Source organism: Sorex fumeus, unplaced genomic scaffold (genome assembly GCF_029834395.1).
Source record: "Sorex fumeus unplaced genomic scaffold, SorFum_2.1 ptg000042l, whole genome shotgun sequence".
Classification (NCBI taxonomy): Eukaryota; Metazoa; Chordata; class Mammalia; order Eulipotyphla; family Soricidae; genus Sorex; species Sorex fumeus.
Genome location: NW_026606099.1, coordinates 9,623,130 through 9,644,606, shown reverse-complemented (window position 1 = coordinate 9,644,606; position 21,477 = coordinate 9,623,130). Strand labels below are relative to the sequence as shown.

The window sequence follows — 21,477 nt, the reverse complement described above, 5'->3', positions numbered from 1 at the left end:
GGAGTAATTCCTGAGTGCAGAGCCAGGAGGAACCCCTGTGCATCGCCGGGTGTGACCCAAAATGCAAAATAAATAAATAAAGTTTAAAAATGAAAAAAATAAAACCGAACTCTTAAAGAATGGTGGTGTCAGGGTTCGGGGGGTAGCTCCGTGGCGACATTGCTGACAAGCATGAGGCCTCGAGTTTGATTCCGGCCATTGCTCCACATGTACGAAGGACGACCCTGGGACCGCCATTTGCGACGCCCCAGTGTCACCAGTTGTGCAATTTGCCCAGCACACCCCTCCAGCAGCCGGCAATCCGGGTCATTGCAACAAGCAGTACAAACAAAAACAGGAAAGCGAGGGGCTGGAGCAATAGCACGGCGGGTAGGGCGTTCGCCTTGCACGCAGCCAACATGGCCAACACAGGTTCGATTCCCAGCACCCCATATGGTCCCCTGAGCACCGCCAGGAGCAATTCCTGAGGGCATGAGCCAGGAGTAACCCCTGAGCATCGCGGGGTGTGACCCAAAAAGCAAAAAAAAAAAAAAAGGAAAGTGAGTAGAAATAAATTATACTTTAAAATGAGGGAAATCAAAAGGTGAATTTTCTGCAGATGAGTATATGCAGAATATATAATTATGGAATTATTTTAGTTATTTATTTTTGGTTTGAGGGCCACACCCAGTGGTGCTTCAGGGTTATTACTTCTGGCTCTGCACCTCGGGATCTCTCCTGGCAGTGCTGGGGGGCCATATGGGACGCTGGGGATGGAACCCAGATCAGCCACATGCAAGACAACTGCCCTACCTGCTGGACTATCTCTCAGGGCCCTATAAAACTATTATTATTATTTTTGGCTTTTTGGGTCACACCTGGCAATGCACAGGGGTTCCTCCTGGCTCTGCACTCAGGAATTACCCCTGGCGGTGCTCGGGGGACCATATGGGATGCTGGGAATCGAACCTGGGTCGGCCGCATGCAAGGCAAACACTCTACCCGCTGTGCTATTGCTCCAGCCCCTAAAATTATTTTAAACATGGCAACTTGCTTTTGTTTCTGGTGCCAGGGATCCAACCCAGGCCCTCCACATGCAAAGCATACGATCAGCCACTCAGCCATATCCCAGTGCTTTGGGGAAACCGAGGTGCTGGGGATTGAACCTAGGGCTCTGCTTACAAAGTTTGTGCCCCAGTCCTTTGAGCCATCTCCCCAGTCTGCAAATAGTTTTGGGCCACCCCCAACAGTGCCTAGGGGCTACTCCCGCTCAGTATTCAGTGGTCAGTCCTGGCCCCAATGGATTTGATTTTCTTCTTTTTTCTTTGGGGGTGGGGGGAGCATACCTGACTGTGCTTAGGACTTACTCCTGGTTCTGTGCTCAGGGACACTCCTGGCAGTGCTCAGGGGACCATAAGGTGTGCCAGAGATCAAACCCAGTCAAGCATATGGCCGGTAAGCCCCCTGCTCACTACACTGTCTTCTGGCCCCCCAAAAGTGGATTTGTCAAGTAGTAGTTGAAGTTGTTAGTTTGTAGCTTAGGGTAAAGATATGGACTGGAGATACCATTTTTCGTTTGTTTTTGGTCACACTGGGTAGTGCTTCTGGTGTGGCTTTGTGCACAGAGATCATTCCTGGGAGTGAACCCAGGTCGGTCAAGTACAAGGCAAGCACTTTACCTTGCACTATCTTTCTAGTCCCCGTAAATGTACATTTTGAAAAGAAAATGATGAATTGACTGAAAATGGTGCTTGGTAAATCTATTAACAGGTATTGTTATATTTCTTTTTATATTAAAAATATATTATATTCATGTCCCAGAGAAATGCTCAGAAGTCTTTCCTCTGATTTGTAATGTGACCTCTGTAAATAAAAATATCCCATGTACACTGAGGTTTTTGTCTCTATTATTATTATTATTATTATTATTTTTGCTTTTTTAGGTCATACCTGACGATGCTCAGAGGTTACTCCTGGCTCTGCATTCAGGAATTACTTCAGGAGGTGCTTGGGGGACCGTATGGGATGCCAGGGATCAAACCCAGATCAGTCGCATGCAAGGCAAATACCCTACCCACTGTACTATCCTCCGGTCCTATTACTATATTATTTAAGTAGGAATTATTTTAGGGGGAGAGCAGAATGGAAGATTCCTCTCAATCTCTTCACTTCAAAAGAACATTCAGTCATCTGGGGATACGGCTCAGTGGTGAACTGCATGCTTGGCATGCATGAGACCTGAGCTTCATCATCGGCACTAAAAAAATACATATGAAATGATAAAAGGCTGTGGGCCCATCTTTTCGACTTAATGAAAAATCACGTGGATTCTTTGAACTTTTCAGAGAGTGCTCTGAAAATGGATGAGATTGTAGGTAGAAAATTCAGAGGGCTGTTATGTATACCTAAAAACCAAAACGCCTCTACATTTAATATAAGGAGAGGTGACTGCAAATAGTACCGCCAAAGTCTCTATTCTCTCTTCTTTTTTTATTTTTCAAAAGGGTTTAAATTTTATTTATTTAATTCAATCACAGTGAGATATAGTTAACAAGTTGTTCATGATTGGGTTTCGCTCTGATAATGTTCCCAAATCCATCCCTTCACCAATGTACATTTCCTACCACCGATGTGCCCAGTTCCCCTCCCGTTTTTTTCCCCCTTTTTTTTTAGGATTTTGGGTCACACTTGGCAGTGCTCAGGATGTACTCCTGGCTCTGCACTCAGGGGTCACTCCTAGCTGGGCTCGGGGATCATTATTTGGTCCATGGACGGAACTTGGGTCAGCCACATGCAAGGCAAATGCCCTTCCCACTGTACTATCCAGTGCCTGTTTTAGAGTTTTTTATTTTATTTTTTGGGGGAGTAGCAATGGTGTGATAGTACAGCGGTAGGGTGTTTGCCTTGCAAGCTGCCGGCCCAGCTGAGCCGGGTTCGATTCCGCTGTTGCTCTCCGAGAGCCTGGCAAGCTACCAAGAGTATTTCGTCCGCACGGCAGCGCCTGGCAAGCTACCCGTGACGTATTCAATATGCCAAACACAGTCACAACAAGTCTCACAATGGAGACGTTACTGGACCCGCTAGAGCAAATCGATGAACAATGGGAGGACAGTGTTACAGTGCTTTTTGGGGGGGGGGGCATACTCAGCGATGCTTAAGGGTTATTCCCAGCTCTGCACTCGGGATTCACTCCTGGCGGTGCTCGGAGAACCATGCAATGCAGGCAGGCAATCAAGACTGGGCTTCTACAGGGAAAATGTGTGCTCTAAGCCCTTGGAGCTATTACCCCTAGTCATATTTGTGTGTGTGTGTGTGTGTGTGTGTGTGTGTCACAGCGGGGATGCTCAGGTGTTACTCCTGACTCTGCACTCAGGAATTACTCCTGGCGGTGCTCAGGGGACCATAAGGGATTGCTGGGAATCGAACCCGGGTCAAACGCCCTACCGGTTGCACTATCGCTCCAGCCCCCCCCCCCATAGTTTTAAAGTTACTTCTGCCAGGAGTAATTCCTGAGAGCAGAGCTAGGGGTAACCCCTGAGCATCACTGGGTGTGGTCCCAAAACCAACACAACCAAAACACACAAAACCCCCCCAAAACCAGAGGTCTTCTCTCACCAGGGGTAGAGCTTCTCCACTTCTAGTCACTTCGGCTCATTACCCTTAAGTACTCTCCACTAAACTATCTGTTATCATCTTATTAAGCATCTCCTCTTCACCACCGAAGTATAAACTCTACCAGGGTCGGGAACTGGTCTGTCTGCTCTTCTTCCCATGCTAAGGACAGTGCTTTGCACATGAAACTATTCCAATACCTGCTGGGTTATAGAGCGCTTTTTAGTTCTTAAGCAGTATCTATGTGTACATATATTTGTTATTTTTTTTGTGTGTGTACATGTATTTATATATAATCTCATCTGATCATTACATTGCTTGAGTTAGACGGGACAGCCCGCCCCACCGGAGAAACTCAGGAGCGTCTCAGCCCAGGCCACGGGGCTAACAAAACGCAAGTCGGGACGCGCGCTGCTCTGGTTCTAGGGCTAAGCGGGTAAGCGAGAGCGCGAGAACTCGCAACATAGTTTCCAAAAAGTTGCCAATGCCCGAGTCTGAACCGCGGCCCGCTCGCAGCTCGTCCCGGCGGCGCCAGAGCCAACTCCGGTGCTGCACCTGTGTGCCACCCTGGGCCCCACCCCCGTGCACCTTCCTCGGCGCCCCTTCCCACGCCCACGCGAGGGGCAACCTCGAGCCGGCCCCCGGCCACCTCCCGCCCCCCGCCCCTCCTCCTCCTCCTCCTGCGCCCGCCCGCGCCGAGCACGCGTGGCCCGACCGCACGCCCGCCCCCGCCCCCGCCCCGCGCAGCCCCCCGGCGTCCGGCAGCCGGCCGGCCCCGGAGTCCCGCCCCTCGGCCCCGGCCAGCTCGGGCCCGGCGGCTCTCGCCCTCCCCCCGCCCGCCCCCCCGCCCGCCCCCAAGTCTCGCGAGAGGCGCGGCGCCCGGCCGGACGAGAGGAAAGTCTCCGCTCCGCCGCGGGGGGAGAGCAGGCGCCGGAGGCCGGTCGCGGGACGGGCGCGGGCGGGCGGGAGGCGACGCAGCTGCAGCGGGTGAGTCCTGCTCGCGGCCGCTGCCCCGCGGCCCGGCGGGGGCGCCCCACCCGGCGCGGCCGGCCCCGGAGCGCCAGGCCGGGGTCTCCCCTCCCGGGCGGCGCTGGACGGGGGCGCTGAGGCGGTGGCCGGGCCCGGTCTGAGGAAGGGGCGGGGCGGGGCCCGGCGCCGGCCAATGGGGGCGGCGGACGCGGCGATTGGCGGCGCCGAGCGCGAATGGGAGGCCGCCCGGGCCCGCGGCGGCGCGCCGCCCCGCCCCGCGCCCGCCTCCCGCCTCCTTCCTGGGGGGAGGGCGGGGCCAGAGCCCCGGAGTGTGGGGAGAACTTGGGGTAAGTGGCCCCGGGGGGCGGGGGGGCGCAGGGCGTGGCGAGGAGGGCGAGGGGGGCTGAGTCCTGCGGGAATGAGGTCCGGGGAGCCTGCCGGGATGGGAGGACGCGGAGGGGTCCCGGCTGGGGCTTCTCCGGGCGCGGGGTCAGGGACTTTGCATGGGGAGAGGCGGGGGTGCTGGGCGTTGGAAACGCGGCGTTGGGCCGGGCTGGAGAGGGCAGAGGGTGCAGGAGGGTCCTGGCACTTCGACCGACTCGTGGAAAAAGAGAGAAAAAAATCAGGGACAGGATCCGGAGAGAAAGTGCGGGCTTGGAGGAAACTCGGGGACGGAGTTTAGGAAGGTTGCACCGAGCTGGGCCCAGGGACCCGGAGACACCCCTGGGGGGGAGGTGGAGGGGGACGTGGAGAGGGCGGGGAGGCACTTGGCGGGGAGAGGGCCGAGCTGCCCAGGTCCTTAGCCCAAGTCCAGGCGCAGCCTGGAGTCCGGGAGGGCCTGGCACCCCGTCCGGGGAGGGCCAGCCTGCAGGAACGCGGGGTAGGGGTCGACAAGGACAGCACCCCCCCACCCCCACTCTCGTTTCCTTCCTCCCTCTCTTGCTCTTCGCACGCTTGGTCCCTTCCCAAAGTCGGGGACGGGGCCCGGGACCCCGGCGGGCCAAGTGGGAGCCCAGAGGGAGCTGTGCGTTGTTGCTCCGAATCGCTTGTTATGTTCTCGGACTCGGGTGTTTACTCCCCGGGGCTCCTCCTTCCCAGATTCCCGCGTCGCGACTTCCCTAACTTTGAAAGTTTGTTTCCGACCCGGCAGTGGTGGGTGTCCTGGTGTCTCTGAGGGTTGTGTCCTAATTCGTGCCGGGTTGCGGGGTTGTCCGGAGTTTGCTGGTCAAGTTCCCTCGGTTCTGGTGTTTAAAAATCCTTGCTGCAATGTAAGTAGATCCTGCAAGTCACAGTCGTCCTAACAGGCATGCAGGGAGCTGCAGTAGAAGCTGAGCCCAAGTTTCTGTTGAATGTTTTGTCCACTCCTGTGCTTGAAGAGCTGTGAGCTGGGTGGGGGCGGTTCCTTTTAGTTGGTGTATTTTTTTAGGGGTGTCAGTAAAATCGACAGGTATTTCGGAAAAGTGAGAGAAAAAAATTCCTTTGCGTCCAGACTGGGAAACGAAAGATGTGTCATAATGTAGTATTAGAGCAAGGGTTGGGGAAATCAAATACAATTTGTACTTAAACATGGAGGATGTAAGGTAAGTGGAGACTATTGCGAAATGTGACGTGTCTTGTAAGAAAAGACGTTAAAAGAAAAGTTCGGCCGCTAAGCAGTCGTACCAGTTTCTTCTTAATTCCATGCAGAAAAGGAAGAAGCCTTTGCGCTTTGTTTGAGAGCTGTGTGTGGAACCAAAAGCAGCCAGTTGATAGCTTCTTCCCTATGGCATAGATTTGTCTTTCTCTTTTGAGAAGCAAAATGATGGCTGAAAAAACTGTAAAGCTCCAGCAGGCCGAGAAATCAGGGATGTTACTATGTAATAACTTTTGGTTTTCAGCAACGATTTGAAACTGTTTCCTGGCCAGAAAGTTGCACCTATAGCACAGTTAGGACCATTTAATTATTGACCTTTAGCATTAATTACTGAATTGGATTCTGGTTTTTTAAGTGTGAAGCATTTCTGTTGGATCATGAGACATTTTTCACAATTTGGCAGCAGCGCAAGGAATATCTAGTAAGAGAGCAAAGTCCCTTATTATATGTGTGTGTATATATATATATTTACAAGTTGTCATAACTTTGACTTGTATACTATTAAATGCAAGATTTTTTTTTCTTTGTTATGTTAACACCTAGTAGAAAGTTAGGCATCGTTCTGCTCATCTTTAAACTTGTGAATCAGGGGCTAGAGAGACAGTACAATGGGTAGGGTATTTGCCTTGCATGCAACTGACCTGGGTCCAGTCCCCCCAAATGGTCTCCTGAGCACTGCCAGGAGTGATCCCTGAGTGCAGAACCAGGAGTGAGCCTTGCACACCTCTAGGTGTGCCTTCATCCTCCAAAAGAAAGCCTCAAAACAAAACAAACCCTTGCATATCAAAGATTTCATTCTGTGATAGTTTCAGAATTATAATTGGAGGGGCTGTGCTGGGCTGTGCTCAGGGATCACTCCTGGCAGTGCTCAGGGGACTATATGCAGTGCTGGAGATCAGACTCGGGTTGGCTGTGTGCAAGGCACCTTACTCACTGTCCCTCGATACTGTAAGTTTTTTCTTGTGGTTGTTTTTGGACCTTACTCACTGCCCCTCGATACTGTAAGTTTTTTCTTGTGGTTGTTTTTGGACCCTATCCAGCTGTGCTCAGGGCTTGCTCTTGGCTTTATGCACAAAGGGCCTACTTCTGCCAGACTCAGGGGGTCATAGTTAGGTGTGGGGGACTGAACCTGGGTCAGCTGCATGCAAGGCAAGCGCCTTCTTCGTAATGCTATTTCTCCAGCCAGATGTTGTAAGTTTTCGACAATTTTTTTGTCACACCTGATCTGTGCTGAGGGCTTATTTCTGACTGTGTTCCCAAGAATCTCTCCTGGCAGGCTCAGGGAAACTTATGCGGTGCCAGGGATTAAACCCAGGCCAGCATTTTTAAGGCAAGCACCATACCCACTGTGCTATCTCTCCGGACCCAATTTTGAACATTTTTTTATCATGACTTTTTAAGTGCCAGTGACCAGTCCTGTTACCAATGACTATACTGTTAACTGTTAAACGTACCATTACCATATCTGAGTTCTCTTTCCTTCCCTCCCTTCAGTCCAGAGGGAACATTGTTTTTTAACCGACTCTTAAAATACTACTTTGCCTCAAATGAAGTTCCTGGCTCTGCCCGGACACAGCTGTTCTGAAGTTCTGACAAGTTACTGTTTCGTACATGTCAAGACTGAGTTTTTCCTAAGCTGCGGTGGGAGGGGTCAGTGGTGCAGCCGCCTGTGCCCAGCTGAGGAGGAGGAGCCATCCCCTCGCAAGGAAGTTTGAGGTGGAGCATTGCCTTATACACGTCTAATAAAGACGGCTCTTTTCTTGAGCTAGTTGGCATGCTAGTCAGTAATTGCCCCTTAGCCCTTGGTAAAGACACCGAACTTAACATGTCAGTGTTGGTTTTCTGAGAAAAAGGAATGGCTCGCTCATTATAAAAGGAAAATTTATTTTGCTGGGACCAGAGAGAGAGTTCGAGCCTAAGTGTATGCTTTGCACGCAGAAGGCCCAGTTAGGTCCACGAGGTACCACAAGGCCCTCAAAACACTGCCAGTAGCTACCCATCCTCCGAAGAGCTGAGAATAGCCCCAGAGCACCTGTGTGTGACTCCAACTGCCCCCCCATAAAAAGGTTTTAAAAATCTTGTTTCTCTAAAATCGGTTCGGAGTTTCTAAACCGTGATTTTAGAACTCATGAAAAGTCTTCCAGCATTTTAGAAACATGTCAGGGGCTGAAGAGCCAGTGCAGAGGGGAAGGTACTTGCCTTACACACAGCCAAGTTTGGTTCAATTCCCAAGACTGCCTTTGGTCCCCTGAGCACCACCAGGTATATCCCCTGAGCACAGAGCTGGGAGCAAGCCCTGAGTACTACAAGATGTGGCCCCAAAACCAAACCATAAGATAAATAAAACATCTTTTAAAAAATTTAGAAATTAAAAAAGATCAAAGAGGGCAGGAGCAATAGTACAGTGGATAGGGCATTTGCCTTGTACATAGCCTACCTGGGTCTGATCCCCAGCACCCTATATGGTCCTCTGAGCCCATCAGGTCCCTTGAGCACAGAGCCAGGAGTAAGCCCTGAGTACTTCCCAAGCCCCTCTTGCAAAAAAAAAGTAAAGTAAAGTAAAGGCCCTCCCGTTGATCATCGATTTGCTCGAGCGGGCCCAGTAACGTCTCCATTGGAGACTTTGTTGTTACTGTGTTTGGCATATCGAATGCGTCACGGGGAGCTTGCCAGGCTCTGCCGTGCGGGCGAGATACTCTCGGTAGCTTGCCGGGCTCTCCGAGAGGGGCGGAGGAATCGAACTCGGGTCAGCCATGTTGGCTGCGTGCAAGGCAAACGCCCTACCACTGTGCTATTGCTCCAGCCCTTGCAAAAAAAAAAAAAAGTCAAAAAAAGTAAACATCTTAAAGTTTATTTTTATTTTTCTTGAAACCAAATTAGCCAATTGTATGTTTTTCTAATATGCTCATTACTGTTTTATAGAAAATAAAATTTAAGCATTATTGGGGGAGGGAGATCATGTGGTATCAGGGATTGAACTCAGAACCCTGTATGTGCCAGCCATATATTCGCACACCTGGAGGGAGCTTCCCAGCTCCAGGGTAGTACTCAGGAGGCCCAGGGCCCTCCTCGCAATTCTTGGCCAACTGGTGTCAGTTCGGTGCCTGGACTGGAGAATGTGATGTTTCCCGGTCCCTGCAGTGCTGGGGAATGCGTGGACCACACTGACGGTGTTTCCAGGTTTCCAGGGCTACGGCTGGCGGTTCTGGGGGCCTCCAGAACGACACCTAATGGTGCTCAGGGGGCTTTGTAGCGCTAGGAATTAAACCCAGGTCTGGCACATGCTAGGCATGTGCCCTAACTGCTGTACTATCTCCAGGCCCCAGCAGCTCATCTTTCTTTTGGGCTGGGGGTGGAGGGTTGGAGGGGAGTACTCTGGTGGTACTCGTAGAAACTTGCACATGGGGTGCAGGGACTGAATCAGGGTCAGTTGCACGCAGTGCAGGTAGTTTATCCCCTGTACTCTTTCTTTTTTCTTTCTTTTTGCTTTTTTAGGGTCACATCTGGCGATGCACAGGGGTTCCTCCTGGCTCTACACTCGGGAATTACCCCTGGCGGTGCTCGGGGGACCATATGGGATGCTGGGAATCGAACCCGGGTCAGCCACTACCCGCTGTGCTATTGTTCCAGCCCCTGCTGTACTCTCTCTGGCTCAGCATCTCACTTTGAAATGCTGCTTTCCTCTAGAAAGCCCCCGTTAGGAATAAGGTATATTCATGAATTTATATTTCAGTATTTCAAGTATTTTGTGGAAATACATACTTGGAATTCTTGATGGGCGATCTTTTAACTTCCGAATGTTTTAAGGAAAAGGTTTCTGCTTCACAGATACCCGCTTTATTCTTAGAGCTCTGCTTTTACAACATTCTTTACATTATTCTGAAGCTCCTTACTCCTGCCCCCTGAAACCAGAGTACATAAATCTGATTCCTTCTCAACATGGTAATTCTTCAGATATTCAATGACAGTTATGTTCTGGTAAGAGGATATATATATGTGTGTGTATATATATATGTATGTGTATATATATATGTATATATATTTGCCTTGTAGTCCAGAAACTCGCATTCCAATAATCTGCACCACATTTGGTCCCCCAAGCTCCTCCGGGAATCATTTCTACACACAAAACCAGGAGTAGGTATGACATCAGCTGTTCCTCAGAAAATAAAGACTCCCAGGGCTGGAGCGATAACACAGCAGGTAGGCGTTTGCCCTGGGTTCGAGTCCCAGCATCCCATATGGTCCCCTGAGCACCGCCAGGAGTAATTCCTGAGTGCAAAGCCAGGAGTAACCCCTGTGCATCACTGGATATGACCAAAAAAGAAAAAATAAATAAAGACTTCCTTTATTTTATTTTTAATAAATAAATTTCATGATATCTACCCCAACTTCTTTCAGCCATTCCCTTAATGACTTTTTCGTGGGGCCATACCTGACCATGTTTTGGGCTTATATGTGGTTCTCCTTTCAGGGATCTCTTCTGTCAGGACTTGGAGGACCTTATGTCGGGCCAGATATCAAACTCAGTTCACCCCATGCAAGGCAAATTCCCTGCCTGTTCTATTGTCTCTCTGACGCACTTAAGTGACATTCTTAAGAAGGCTTAGGTTTCTCACAACTTAGTACCTGGTTTTTAGAGTTTCTTTCTTTTTTTATTTTTTTATTGAGGAGCCATGATTTACAAAATTTCTGATAGTTGCATTTTAGGCATAAAATAACTCAAAACTAATCCCCCTCCACCAGTGTCTAACTCCCCTTACCAGTGTTTCCAGATTTCCTCTTTCTTCTTTTTTATTAAAACATTTTTTTGATTTGGTTTTTGGGCCACACCCAGCTGTGCTCAGGGATGGCACCTGGTGGGCCCAGGGGAACAGATGCGGTGTCGGGGATTGAACCCCTGTTGACCTCTTGCAAAATAAGTGCCCTACTTGCCTACTATACTATCTAACCCCTATGTTTTTTTGGTTTGTTTGTTTGTTTTTGCTCTTAGGGTTTCCTGTCAAGAACTGAATATAATATCTCAGTATAATCTTATCAATGGGCTGGAGCTATAGCCCAGCGGGTAGGGCGTTTGCCTTGCACACAGCTGACCTGGCAGACCCGGGTTCGATTCCTCCGCCCCTCTCGGAGAGCCCGGCAAGCTACCGAGAGTATCTCACCCCCACGGCAGAGCCTGGCAAGCTCCCCATGACGTATTTGATATGCCAGACACAGTAACAACAAGTCTCACAATGGAGGCGTTACTGGGCTCACTCGGGCAAACCTATGAACAACGGAGGACAGTGCTACAGTGCTACAATCTTACTAATATCAAATACAGAGCAACTGTATTGTCTTTCTTTTGTGGTGCCAGGTGTTGGACACGGGGTCTCACACACAGGCCACTAAGCCTCTGCCCTGATCCAAGGGCTCATTGTTCAGAGTTTTGCTGCATCCCGTATCCCCATTCTGGTTTTGTTTTTGAGCCTCCCAGGCAGTGCTCGGGAGGTCAGGAACTCGAACAACTCTCTGTCAGTCAGCCTTGGTTCCGTGCAAGAGCCCGAGGCTCTGATGCCGCTCGTGCCTTCCAGTGCCAGGGGTTCCTGCGCCACCTCAGTGGTGCTTTAGAGCCACCCCTGAGGTGCTTGAGGGCTGCAGCAGAGCTAAACCTATGTTGCTTGAGGGTCCCTGTGGAGCTGGAAATCGAACCCGTGTTGGGGTTATTCCAGGCAGCACTGTTCTCTTAACTGCTGTGCTATCGCCTAGCCCCTGGCTTGCCGTTCTTTTATTATTATTATCATCATCAGTAGTAGTAGTAGTAGCAGCAGCAGCAGTACTGCTTGTTTTGGGTGACATTCCCAGTGACGGTCAGGGCTTACTCCTGGGTCTGTGCTTGGGTATCTTCCTAGAGGTTTTGGGGGACCATGTGAGGTGCCATGGATCGAACCAGGGCCAGCTGCATGAAAGGCAGTTAAGTTCTGCCTCTTGTACTATCTTTCAGGCCTCATTGGGTACGGGCTGGAGGGCGTTTGGGTTTTTCTGGTTTGTGTTTGGGCCACACCCAGCAGTGCTCAGGGATTACTCCTGGCTCTGCACTCAGGAATTACTCCTGGTGGGCTCAGGGGACCATCCAGGATTCTGGAGAACAGACCCAGGTAGACTACATGCAAGGCAAGCACTTTACCTTTATTATCTCTCTAACCCAAAGTCCCATATATTTTTAAAGCCTAAAATCACATTAAGGGGCTGGAGCGATAGCCCAGCGGGTAGGGGGTTTGTCTTGCACATGGCCGACCCGGGTTCGATTCCCAGCATCCCATATGGTCCCCCGAGCACCGCCAGGACTAATTCCTGAGTGCATAAACCAGGAGCAACTCCTGTGCGTTGCCGGGTGTGACCCAAAAAGCAAAAAAAAAACCCAAAAAACCCCCCCACAACACATTAAATTATTTAAGCGATTTTTTAAAATAATGTGTTTGAAGACTTAACATTTATTCTTGTAACGATCATCTTTTTACTTTTGGTTTATTTCGTATATTACTCAGCTCTTAACCACCCATGGTATCTTTTATCATTGATAGATGTATTTCATACGCCTGACATAAAACTTGGTGCTGGAGCCGTAGTTGAGCTCATGGGATGAGCGCGTGCTTGTACACAGCCGACCTGGGTTTGATCCCTGGAACATGCAGGGTCCTCCAGGCCTCTCCAAGAATGATCCCTGAGTTCAGAGCCGGGAGTAAACCTTTAGCACAGCTGGGTGTGGCTGAAAAACCAAAACCCAAAAGTCCAAACATATGTTACATGTTTCAGATCACTAGTTAAGATATGAATGGAGCAGCACTACATATTATTAACATACTTTCATTAGGTTGATATTAATCCCTTAATGGGTCTTTTGGGTAAAATTCTGTCTTATTACCTAACCCTATTTCCTATGATGTATCAAGAGGCATCTAGTTGGACTCTACATGTATTCTGTCTTTGACATATCCCTAAGCTTCTTGGCTAGTGACACTATCGAAGAAAGACAATAAAGTTAGGGGGCCAGAGAGATGGTGCAGTGGGTAGAGACATTTGCCTTGCACGCAGCCCACCCAGGCTTCATCCCTGGCATCTCATATGGCGCTCTGAACAATGCCAGTAGTAATTCCTGTGTGCAGAGCCAGAAGTACCTCCTGAGCATCACCAGGTATGGCCAAAAAACAAAAGAAGGAAAAGAAAGAAAAGGAAGTTGGGACTTGTGCTGTGGCTCAAGTGACAGAAAATGTGCCTTGCGTACTCGGGTTCCGTCTCTGACACTGCATGGCCACCTAGCAACCGAGTGATGCTGAGTGTGACCCCCTCATTGAAAAAAACAGAATTAGTTTTTATTTAGCTTTTTTTTTTTTTTGCTTACAGTTCACAGCATTATGCCAATTGTTTGTAAGTCAACTATTTACTAATTCATTCTAGATTCTTCTGTGGAAACAGTCCCCGTTTTACCAGCCCCCATTTCTGTATTCCATATCCCTTAGCCCCATTTATAGATCTACTTGGGGGATGGGGTTTGGACCACACCAGGCGGTGCTTGGGGAGGACCATGTGGTAGTTGGCTGGGTGGGCAGTGAACCCGGGTTGAGCACGTGCAAGACAGGGACCTTCGCCCTGGTATTTTCTCTCCCACTCCTGCCCCAGTTGTGATTTGGAGGGACCAGAGACCGCACAGGGGGCGAAGAGTTTGCTTTGCAACTCGCCAACCCTGGTTCCGTCCTAAGCATCACATGTGGTTCCCCGAGCGCCACCAGGGGTAACCCCTGGCACAGAGCCAGGAAAGAGCCGTAAGTGCCCTGTGCTCACCTGGGTGTCACACTTGCCTCCCCCCACAGATTATGATTTGAAGACTCTTAGGAAGACGTCATTCCATACACACTTGAAGTGACTTGTTGAAGAATCAAAATATGGCCCATATGATAGCGGTAGCTTCCCTGTGATATCTCTGATTTAGACCTCATTTTTCATTTTATTATTTTTTTGCTTTTTGGGTCACACTCGGAGAGGCACAGGGGTTACTCCTGGCTCTGCACTCAGGAGTTACTCCTGGCAGTGCTTAGGGGACCCTATGGGATACTGGGAATCGAACCCGGGTCGGCCGCTTGCAAGGCAAATGCCCTCCCCGCTGTGCTATCCCTCCAGCCCCTTCATTTTCTTTTGACGTTAAAAATAAACTGCAAGTAGGGGCTGGAGCGATAGCACAGCAGGGAGGGCGTTTGCCTTGCACGTGGCCAACCTGGGTTCGATCCCCGGCATCCCATAGGGTCCCCCGAGCACCACCAGGAGTAGTTTCTGAGTGCAAAGCCAGGAGTAACCCCTGAGCATTGCTGGGTGTGACCCCCCCCCAAAAAAAAAATAAATAAATTGGATTCTTTAAAAAATACTGCAAATATATGTGCATATATAATTGCCATTTGTAATTTCAGCTTCTTGTTGTGGTGGTCCAAGTTGTCCTGCAATGTGTTGTAGGTGAAATGTTGCTACAAACAAGATGGAGCCTCAGAAGACATTACAACATTCATGTTGTAGCGCGCGTGCAGCCCCGGACATCTAAGGGCATCACAGACCTGTTATTGCTCAATCTCGGGTGGCTGAACGCCACTTGTCCCTCTAAGAAGTTGGGGGACGCCGACCGCTCGGGGGTCGCGTAACTAGCACACGCTGAGCCAGTCAGTGTAGGACTGGAGCGATAGCACAGCGGGTAGGGCGTTCGCCTTACACGCGGCCAACATGGTCGACCCGAGTTCGATTCCTCCGCCCCTCTCGGAGAGCCCGGCAAGCTACCGAGAGTATTCGATATGCCAGACACAGTAACAACAGAGTCTCCAATGGAGACGTTACTGGGCCCGCTCGAGCAAATCGACGATCAACGGGAGGGCCTTTATTTCTTTTCTTTCTTAAAGTTCATGTTGACCATGAATCCTGTCTGTTAAATTCAATTTTACCTTTTTGGTTTTGGGGCCACGCCAGGGATGTTCAGGGTCATTTGCTCTACATTCAGGAGACCATGAGGTGCTAGGGCTCAAACCCGGGCCTCCTATGTGCAAAGCAGGTATTCAGCCTTTTGTGCTGTCTCTCCAGTCCTGTTCAGTTGTTTGCTTCAAGTTTCCAAACAGAAGAGAAAAGAGAAGGAAAATAACAAAATGCTATCATTTAAAAGAAAGGAAAAAACCCACACCATTCTTTCACCACAGGTGCCCCACCAGGGAAATCTGGTGGTGCTCAGGGGACCAGACGGGATGCCGGGGATCAAAGCCCAGGTGGTTGCGTGCAGGGTATCACAGCCTGCTGTTCTCTCTCTCTGGCCTCTTAACTTTAGATATGATAGTTCAGTTTATGTATGAGCAATTTTAACTGATAAGTACAGTTTAATATCACCTTTATCTTTGGGGGTTTTAATTTTTGACTTCATTTTAAAAATCGCAAAAGGAATTGCAAGTGGCAGAAAAGAAAGGGAAGAAAATGTGCAGGATAAAGTAGCATACTGTTAGGCACAGAATGGATTTTTCTTTTGGCATCGTCCCATCTGAGATTGTTTTGTTTAATCTGTTATTTAGTATTCTCCTGGAAAGCAGAAGGGTAGACTTGATGACCCCTCAAGGTCCTTTGCAGTCCAAACATTCAAAACTAAAATTTGCGATCAGGGAACTTTCTGCTGATGAGTGAGGAAGAAAAATGGACGAAAGAAAATGAAATTGAAATGGTTGTACTGATCCAGTGGGAATGTATAAACAAAAAGTAAAGGAACAGAAATGACAAGAAATAATAACTCCTTTGAGCTAAAAGCAAAACAGTCATCAACAACAAATGTTTTGCATTGGGGTCATTTCATGTCTTAATATATTTTATCATGACGTTTTCTCTTCAGAATTTCCCTGGTGGGCACTTTGTGGTGAAAGAGTGGTGTGGAATGGTGTGGTTTTTTCCCCTTTCTTTTAAATAATAGTATTTTGTCTGAGTATTTTGTAATAGTATTTTCCTTCTCTTATTCTTCTGTTTAGAAACTTGAAACAGAACAACTGAATAGGACTGGAGAGATAGCACAAAAGGCTGAATATCTGCTTTGCAGGTAGAGGCCCGGGTTCGATCCCCAGCATCTCACGGTCCCTTGAGCATTACTAGGAGTGACCACCACGCCCAGAGCTGAGAGTGGCCCCTGCCACTGCTACATGCGAACCCAAAACAAACAGAAATGAATGTGAATAATGTACTCACTGACTCTCTACAAGAAGCAAATTTCAGTTGTTTTGAAAATAAGTCTGTCCTATGTGGTATCCTTAAGGAAGTTGTTTTTTTTTCTGCTCAATACTGCATTTATCTTGAATAAATATCAGTATGTCAAAGCCTGACAAGAGGGCCAGACTGACAGTACAATGGGTCGAGTGCTTGTCTCACACGTGGCCAACCCTAGTTAGATCCCCAGCACCCTGTGTGGTCCCCGAGCCCACAAGGAGTGATCCCTGAGTATGGCCAGGTGTGGCCCAAATAAGTAAATAAATAAATAAATGGAGGGAAAGGGAATGGAGAACACATACCAAATGTATGTGGGCTGTGGGTTTTGATCTACCTTGTGCTGCCAAAAAAAAAAAAAAAAAATTCTGACTTTCTGACTTTAACCTAAAAAGTCACCCTGTGAATTTATGGTTTGGGATACTAAGGAAACTCTTGCTTATAGTCCCAATTCTTACAAGACCCAGTTTACTCTAAGTGGAATAGCCTGCTTTTTTCTTCTTATCTGGTGTAGGCTTCTTTCTGACATAATGAAGGAGACTTCTATGTTAAATATTAAAAAGCATTGTGACTTTGAATGTAATGTACAGTTACTAGAAGTGATTTGTATTGGCACCAAATTTCTTGCCAGTAAAGTTTAGCTTTATAGAATTTGAATAATATCTTATTGATTTTATGTAACATGAGTTTTTTTTTTTGAGGGGGTGGTGTCACTGTGGTAACATGTCCCCTTTCCACCATTTTTGTTATTGTTAAGTTATAGTCTAGTGATAATGACAGTTTGCTAATATCTCACACATCAGTGTTTGGAGCCCTTCAAAATCAGTCAGTAGGTTGATAGACCATGTAGGTCACTGTGGTCCTAGTATGTGAACATTTTAACAAAGTATCTTTTTTCTTTTTTTCTGTGGATTTCTAAACATCTCCACTATCGGTTGTCATTGGACTAATCCATTCCTGTAGGATATCCAGGGCTGTAGGACATTTTCTACCTGTGACCAAACTCATGCTGGGGTTTAATGTTAAAGCCTATCAAATTTGTCGTTTCTGTCCTATGAAGATTTAAACTCCATGAAGATTTAAAATCGATCCCTAACGATCAGTGATTTGAAGGTTTTTGTTTTATGGGTTCTCTTTTATCTGAAATAGTAGGAAATAGTAGGAAAAAAAACTATAACATTAACTATAAAATCACTCTAAGATAACTATAACATGAGATTTTTGACAACATGCAATTTCCAAGAAATTTTCTGTATCTCAAATGCTGAGAGCGGACCTAGAGAGATGGATAAGATGTTTCTAACTCTGCTTCCCACCGTTACTTTAGCAAGTTGTTGCTTCTTTTTGGAGTGGTCGGTTACCCCAAATGTGCTCAGAGATTACCGCTGGCAATGCTAGGATTCTTGGTGCCAAGGATCAAACGGGGGTGAGCTGTGTGCGAGGCAATGCCTTGCCCCCATTCCTGTCTCACCCAGCTCTGTAGTCCTTGCCTCTTGGCTTTGCATTTATAATAAACAAATGGCTCTGCACTTAGGGGTCACTCCTGGCAGGACTCCAGGGACCATATGGGGTGCTGGGACTTGAACCCGGGTTGACTGCCGGAAAGGCAAGCATCCTACCTTCTGTACTGTCTCTCCAGCTCTGGTTTTGCCTTATGGGCTTGTTGGTTTTTGCATCACATCCAGTCGTGCTGAGGGGCTGTTTCCAGATCAGAGCCTAGGGGTCACTCCTGTTCTAGGGAAGCAAGTATTCCAGGGCTTGAACCTGTGCTTCCTGCATGCAAAACATCAGCCCGGCCAGCTGAGCTATTTCTCTGGCCATGTAGTTTTTTTTTTTTAAATTTTTATTTTTACTTTTTTTTTTTTTTGCTTTTTGGGACACGCCTGGCAATGCACAGGGGTTGCACTCAGGAATTACCCCTGGAGGTGCTCAGGGGACCATATGGGATGCTGGGAATCGAACCCGGGTTGGCCACATGCAAGGCAAATGCCCTACCCACTGTGCTATTGCTCCAGCCCCCATGTTGTTTCTTTTTTAACTTTTTGAGCCAACCCCAGTGGTGCTCAGGGATCACTCCTGGCCATGCGCAGGGGACCCTGTGGGGTGCTGAGGATGGAACTTGGGTTGGCCACGCACAAGGTGAGGGCCCTGCCTGCTGTATTATCTCTCTGGTCCCTGTTTCTTTAGTAACCTTTCTCAGGATAGCTCAAAATCATTTCTTAAATCCTTCAAAAACCTAATGACTTAAAAAAAGTTCTAGTTGACTTGTCCTCTCAAGCCCGTCTTCCCTCTTGAACACGTATTTCTTTCTCTCCCCTCCTCACATCTTCCAAGTTTTCATTGAATAAAAATTATCTCGTGTTTAAAAAAAAACCTAGTCAGGGAGCCAGAGTGATAGTACAGTCGGTAGAATTCTCCTTGTACGTGGCTGATCAGGTTTGATCTTGGGTCCCCCATATTGTCCCTGGGGCCTTGCCAGGAGAGATCCTGGGACATAGAACCAGGAGTAAGCCCTGAGCCCTGTTGGGTGTGTCCCAAAAACAAAAACGAATAAGTTTTTGTCAAGCAATTGTCTGGTGTATGCCCAGTGTATTCCCAGTATATGAAACTGCTTCCCAATAGGTTCTAAGCTTTGCTCATGTATTACTTAATTTACGATTCAGCCTAATTCTCAGTACCATCTGTTTTCAGTCATTTCCTATAGAAGGATTTAGTGTATTTGTGCAACTTATTTTGAAACTGTCCCTGCATGTCTGAATTCGAAGTTAGAATACCCTAAACTGACCCATCCAAAAAAAAAGTGATTGGTCAGTTTACGGTATTCTAATTATTTTTTGTATTTCTTTGTTTTGTTTTATTTTCTGTCTTTTCTACCACCCCCCGCATACTCGGGCTTCTCTTGGTGGCTCACTGCTTGGGTGTCACTTTTGACAATGCTTGGGATCATTCTGTGCCAAGAACTGTACCTGAACCATCTGCATGCAAAAGCTATCTTTCTGGCTCTGTGTGTGTGTGTGTGTGTGTGTATGTGTGTGTGTGTGTGTGTGTATAGCAGGGGCAGGTGGGGCTGGTGGTGAGCAGGTAGGTTGGTTTAAGTAACATCCAGCTAAGCTCACGGTTTATTCCTGGCACTGTGTTCAGGGATCATTCCTGGTGGCACTCCTTCCTTCCTCCCTCCCTTCCCATCCTCCCTCCCTCCTTCCCTCCCTCCCCCTCTCCTTCCCCCTCTCTCTCCCTCCCTCCCTCCCTCCCTCCCTCCTTCCACCTCCCTTCCTTCCTGTTTCTTTTCCTTTAAGTTCTAGGGACTGAACCCATGGCTTTCAATAAGGCAAATGCTTTATCTCTGAGCTACATATCCATCAAAGAAAGATTACTGGCCAGATCCAATAGTGCTCACGGTTTACTCCTGGCTCTGTGCTCAGGAATCAGTCCTGGCAGGTTCAGGGAACCCTAAGGGGTGCTGGGCATCAAACCCAGGTCAGCTGCGTGCAAGGCAAGAGCCTTACCTACCTTACTGTCTTTCTGGCCCAGAAAAATTCTTTTTAGTAACCGTAGAGAGTATTTCTTTGTTGATACTGTACATTTTTATTTGTTTTTTAGTTTTGCATCACATCTGGCAGTGCCCTGGGCTTCCTCCTGGCCCTGTGCTCAGAAATTCATGGTCGTGCTCAGGGGTACTGGGGGTTGAACCCAGCTGATCAGCGCAAGGCAAGTGCCTTATCCACTGTGCTGCCTTTCCGGCCCCTTCTATAGTTTCTTAAAGGTTATCCGTAGCGTAGAAGTCGAAACTACATTTATGAGCTTTTAATACTGTTGCACTCAAATGCATTTGCATTAGCCATTGCCTTTACAATAGGTCATTTATCTGTGTGTAATTGGAACCACCACAAGGCTTCCAAAAGTGTTCCAGGGGTCTGTAGGGATCACTGGAATCTACTTTGAGAATTGCTGGCTTACAATATCAAACTTCTACCATGTGGAAGTTTGGTATTTAGCCATTTAATACTTCTGAAAGGGTGGGCAACTGAAATTTTGTGTCAGAATCATCTGTGACTTCTCCCCATACCCAGCCTCTCCTTTTATGCTCTGAGTGTGACCCACGTGGACATTAGAGTATTTATCACTTACTTATTTTTCAGAGGTCTCAAACTCAGGGCCTCGCACATGCAAGACAAGTGTAGCACTGCTGAGCTACATCCCTGGCCCCGTTTCTAATTTTATGATGTTTTCCCCTTCCCTTTTTCCCTTTGTTGTTGTGTGACCAGGTCACATACTGTGGAGTAGCACACGCCTTGGGTTGTGGTACTCATACACATTTAGCTGCCCCAGAGTACCCCGGAGATCTCACACTTGGAATGCTGGGGATATAACTCAGCCTTACCCGTGCAGGGCAAATGCTTTTGCCATTAAGCCATTCGCACACCCCAGTGTGTGTGTGTGTGTGTTACATGTTTTGTTGTTGTTTGCTTGTTTGTTTGTTTTGAGATCCTGGGACACTGATGTTGGGGATTGAACCTGATCTCTTGCATGCTGCTTTGAGTTCTCACTGGTCCCTCAGATTTTATTTTAAATGTAGATTTTTAGTCCCCAGGCCAAGGAATGCAGGAGGTGTGGCTGTCTGGAGTTTCATGATGTTCTCAGGGAAATGTGGTTTGAGAACCTTGGAGCTAGTTTAATTTAACGTACTGGAGTAAAGCTCATTTGGGGCGGGGTAGGGCAGACTCAGCGGTGTTCAGCCTCACTCCTGGCTCTGTGCTTGGGATCACTCCTGGTGGGCTTGGGGGACCATATGTGATGCCGGAGGTTAAACCCAGGTTGGTTACATGCAAGGCAAAGTTTAAGTTTGCCTTACCCATTGTATTATTACTCTGGCCCCCAAACCTAATTTTTTTCATTTGAAAAGTCAAAGAAGGGGCCAGAGTGATAGTACAACAGGTAGGGCATTTGCCATACATGCAGCCAGCCCAGATTCAGTCCCCAGCACCTCATCTGGTGCGCTGAGCACCTCCAGGAGTGATCCCTGAGCACAGAGCCCTGAG

The 21,477-nt window shown here is 48.2% G+C and overlaps 1 protein-coding gene across 1 annotated transcript in view; it reads left to right on the top strand.

Annotated features, from left to right (window-relative positions):
* Window positions 1–4,871: 4,871 nt before the first annotated feature.
* Window positions 4,872–21,477, top strand: part of LOC130029201 (cyclic AMP-dependent transcription factor ATF-7) — a 114,830-nt gene continuing 98,224 nt past the window's right edge. The window contains exon 1 of the mRNA XM_056120114.1: window positions 4,872–4,907. The gene's annotated coding sequence lies outside the window, so the exon portion shown is untranslated. The remainder of the gene's footprint in view (window positions 4,908–21,477) is intronic.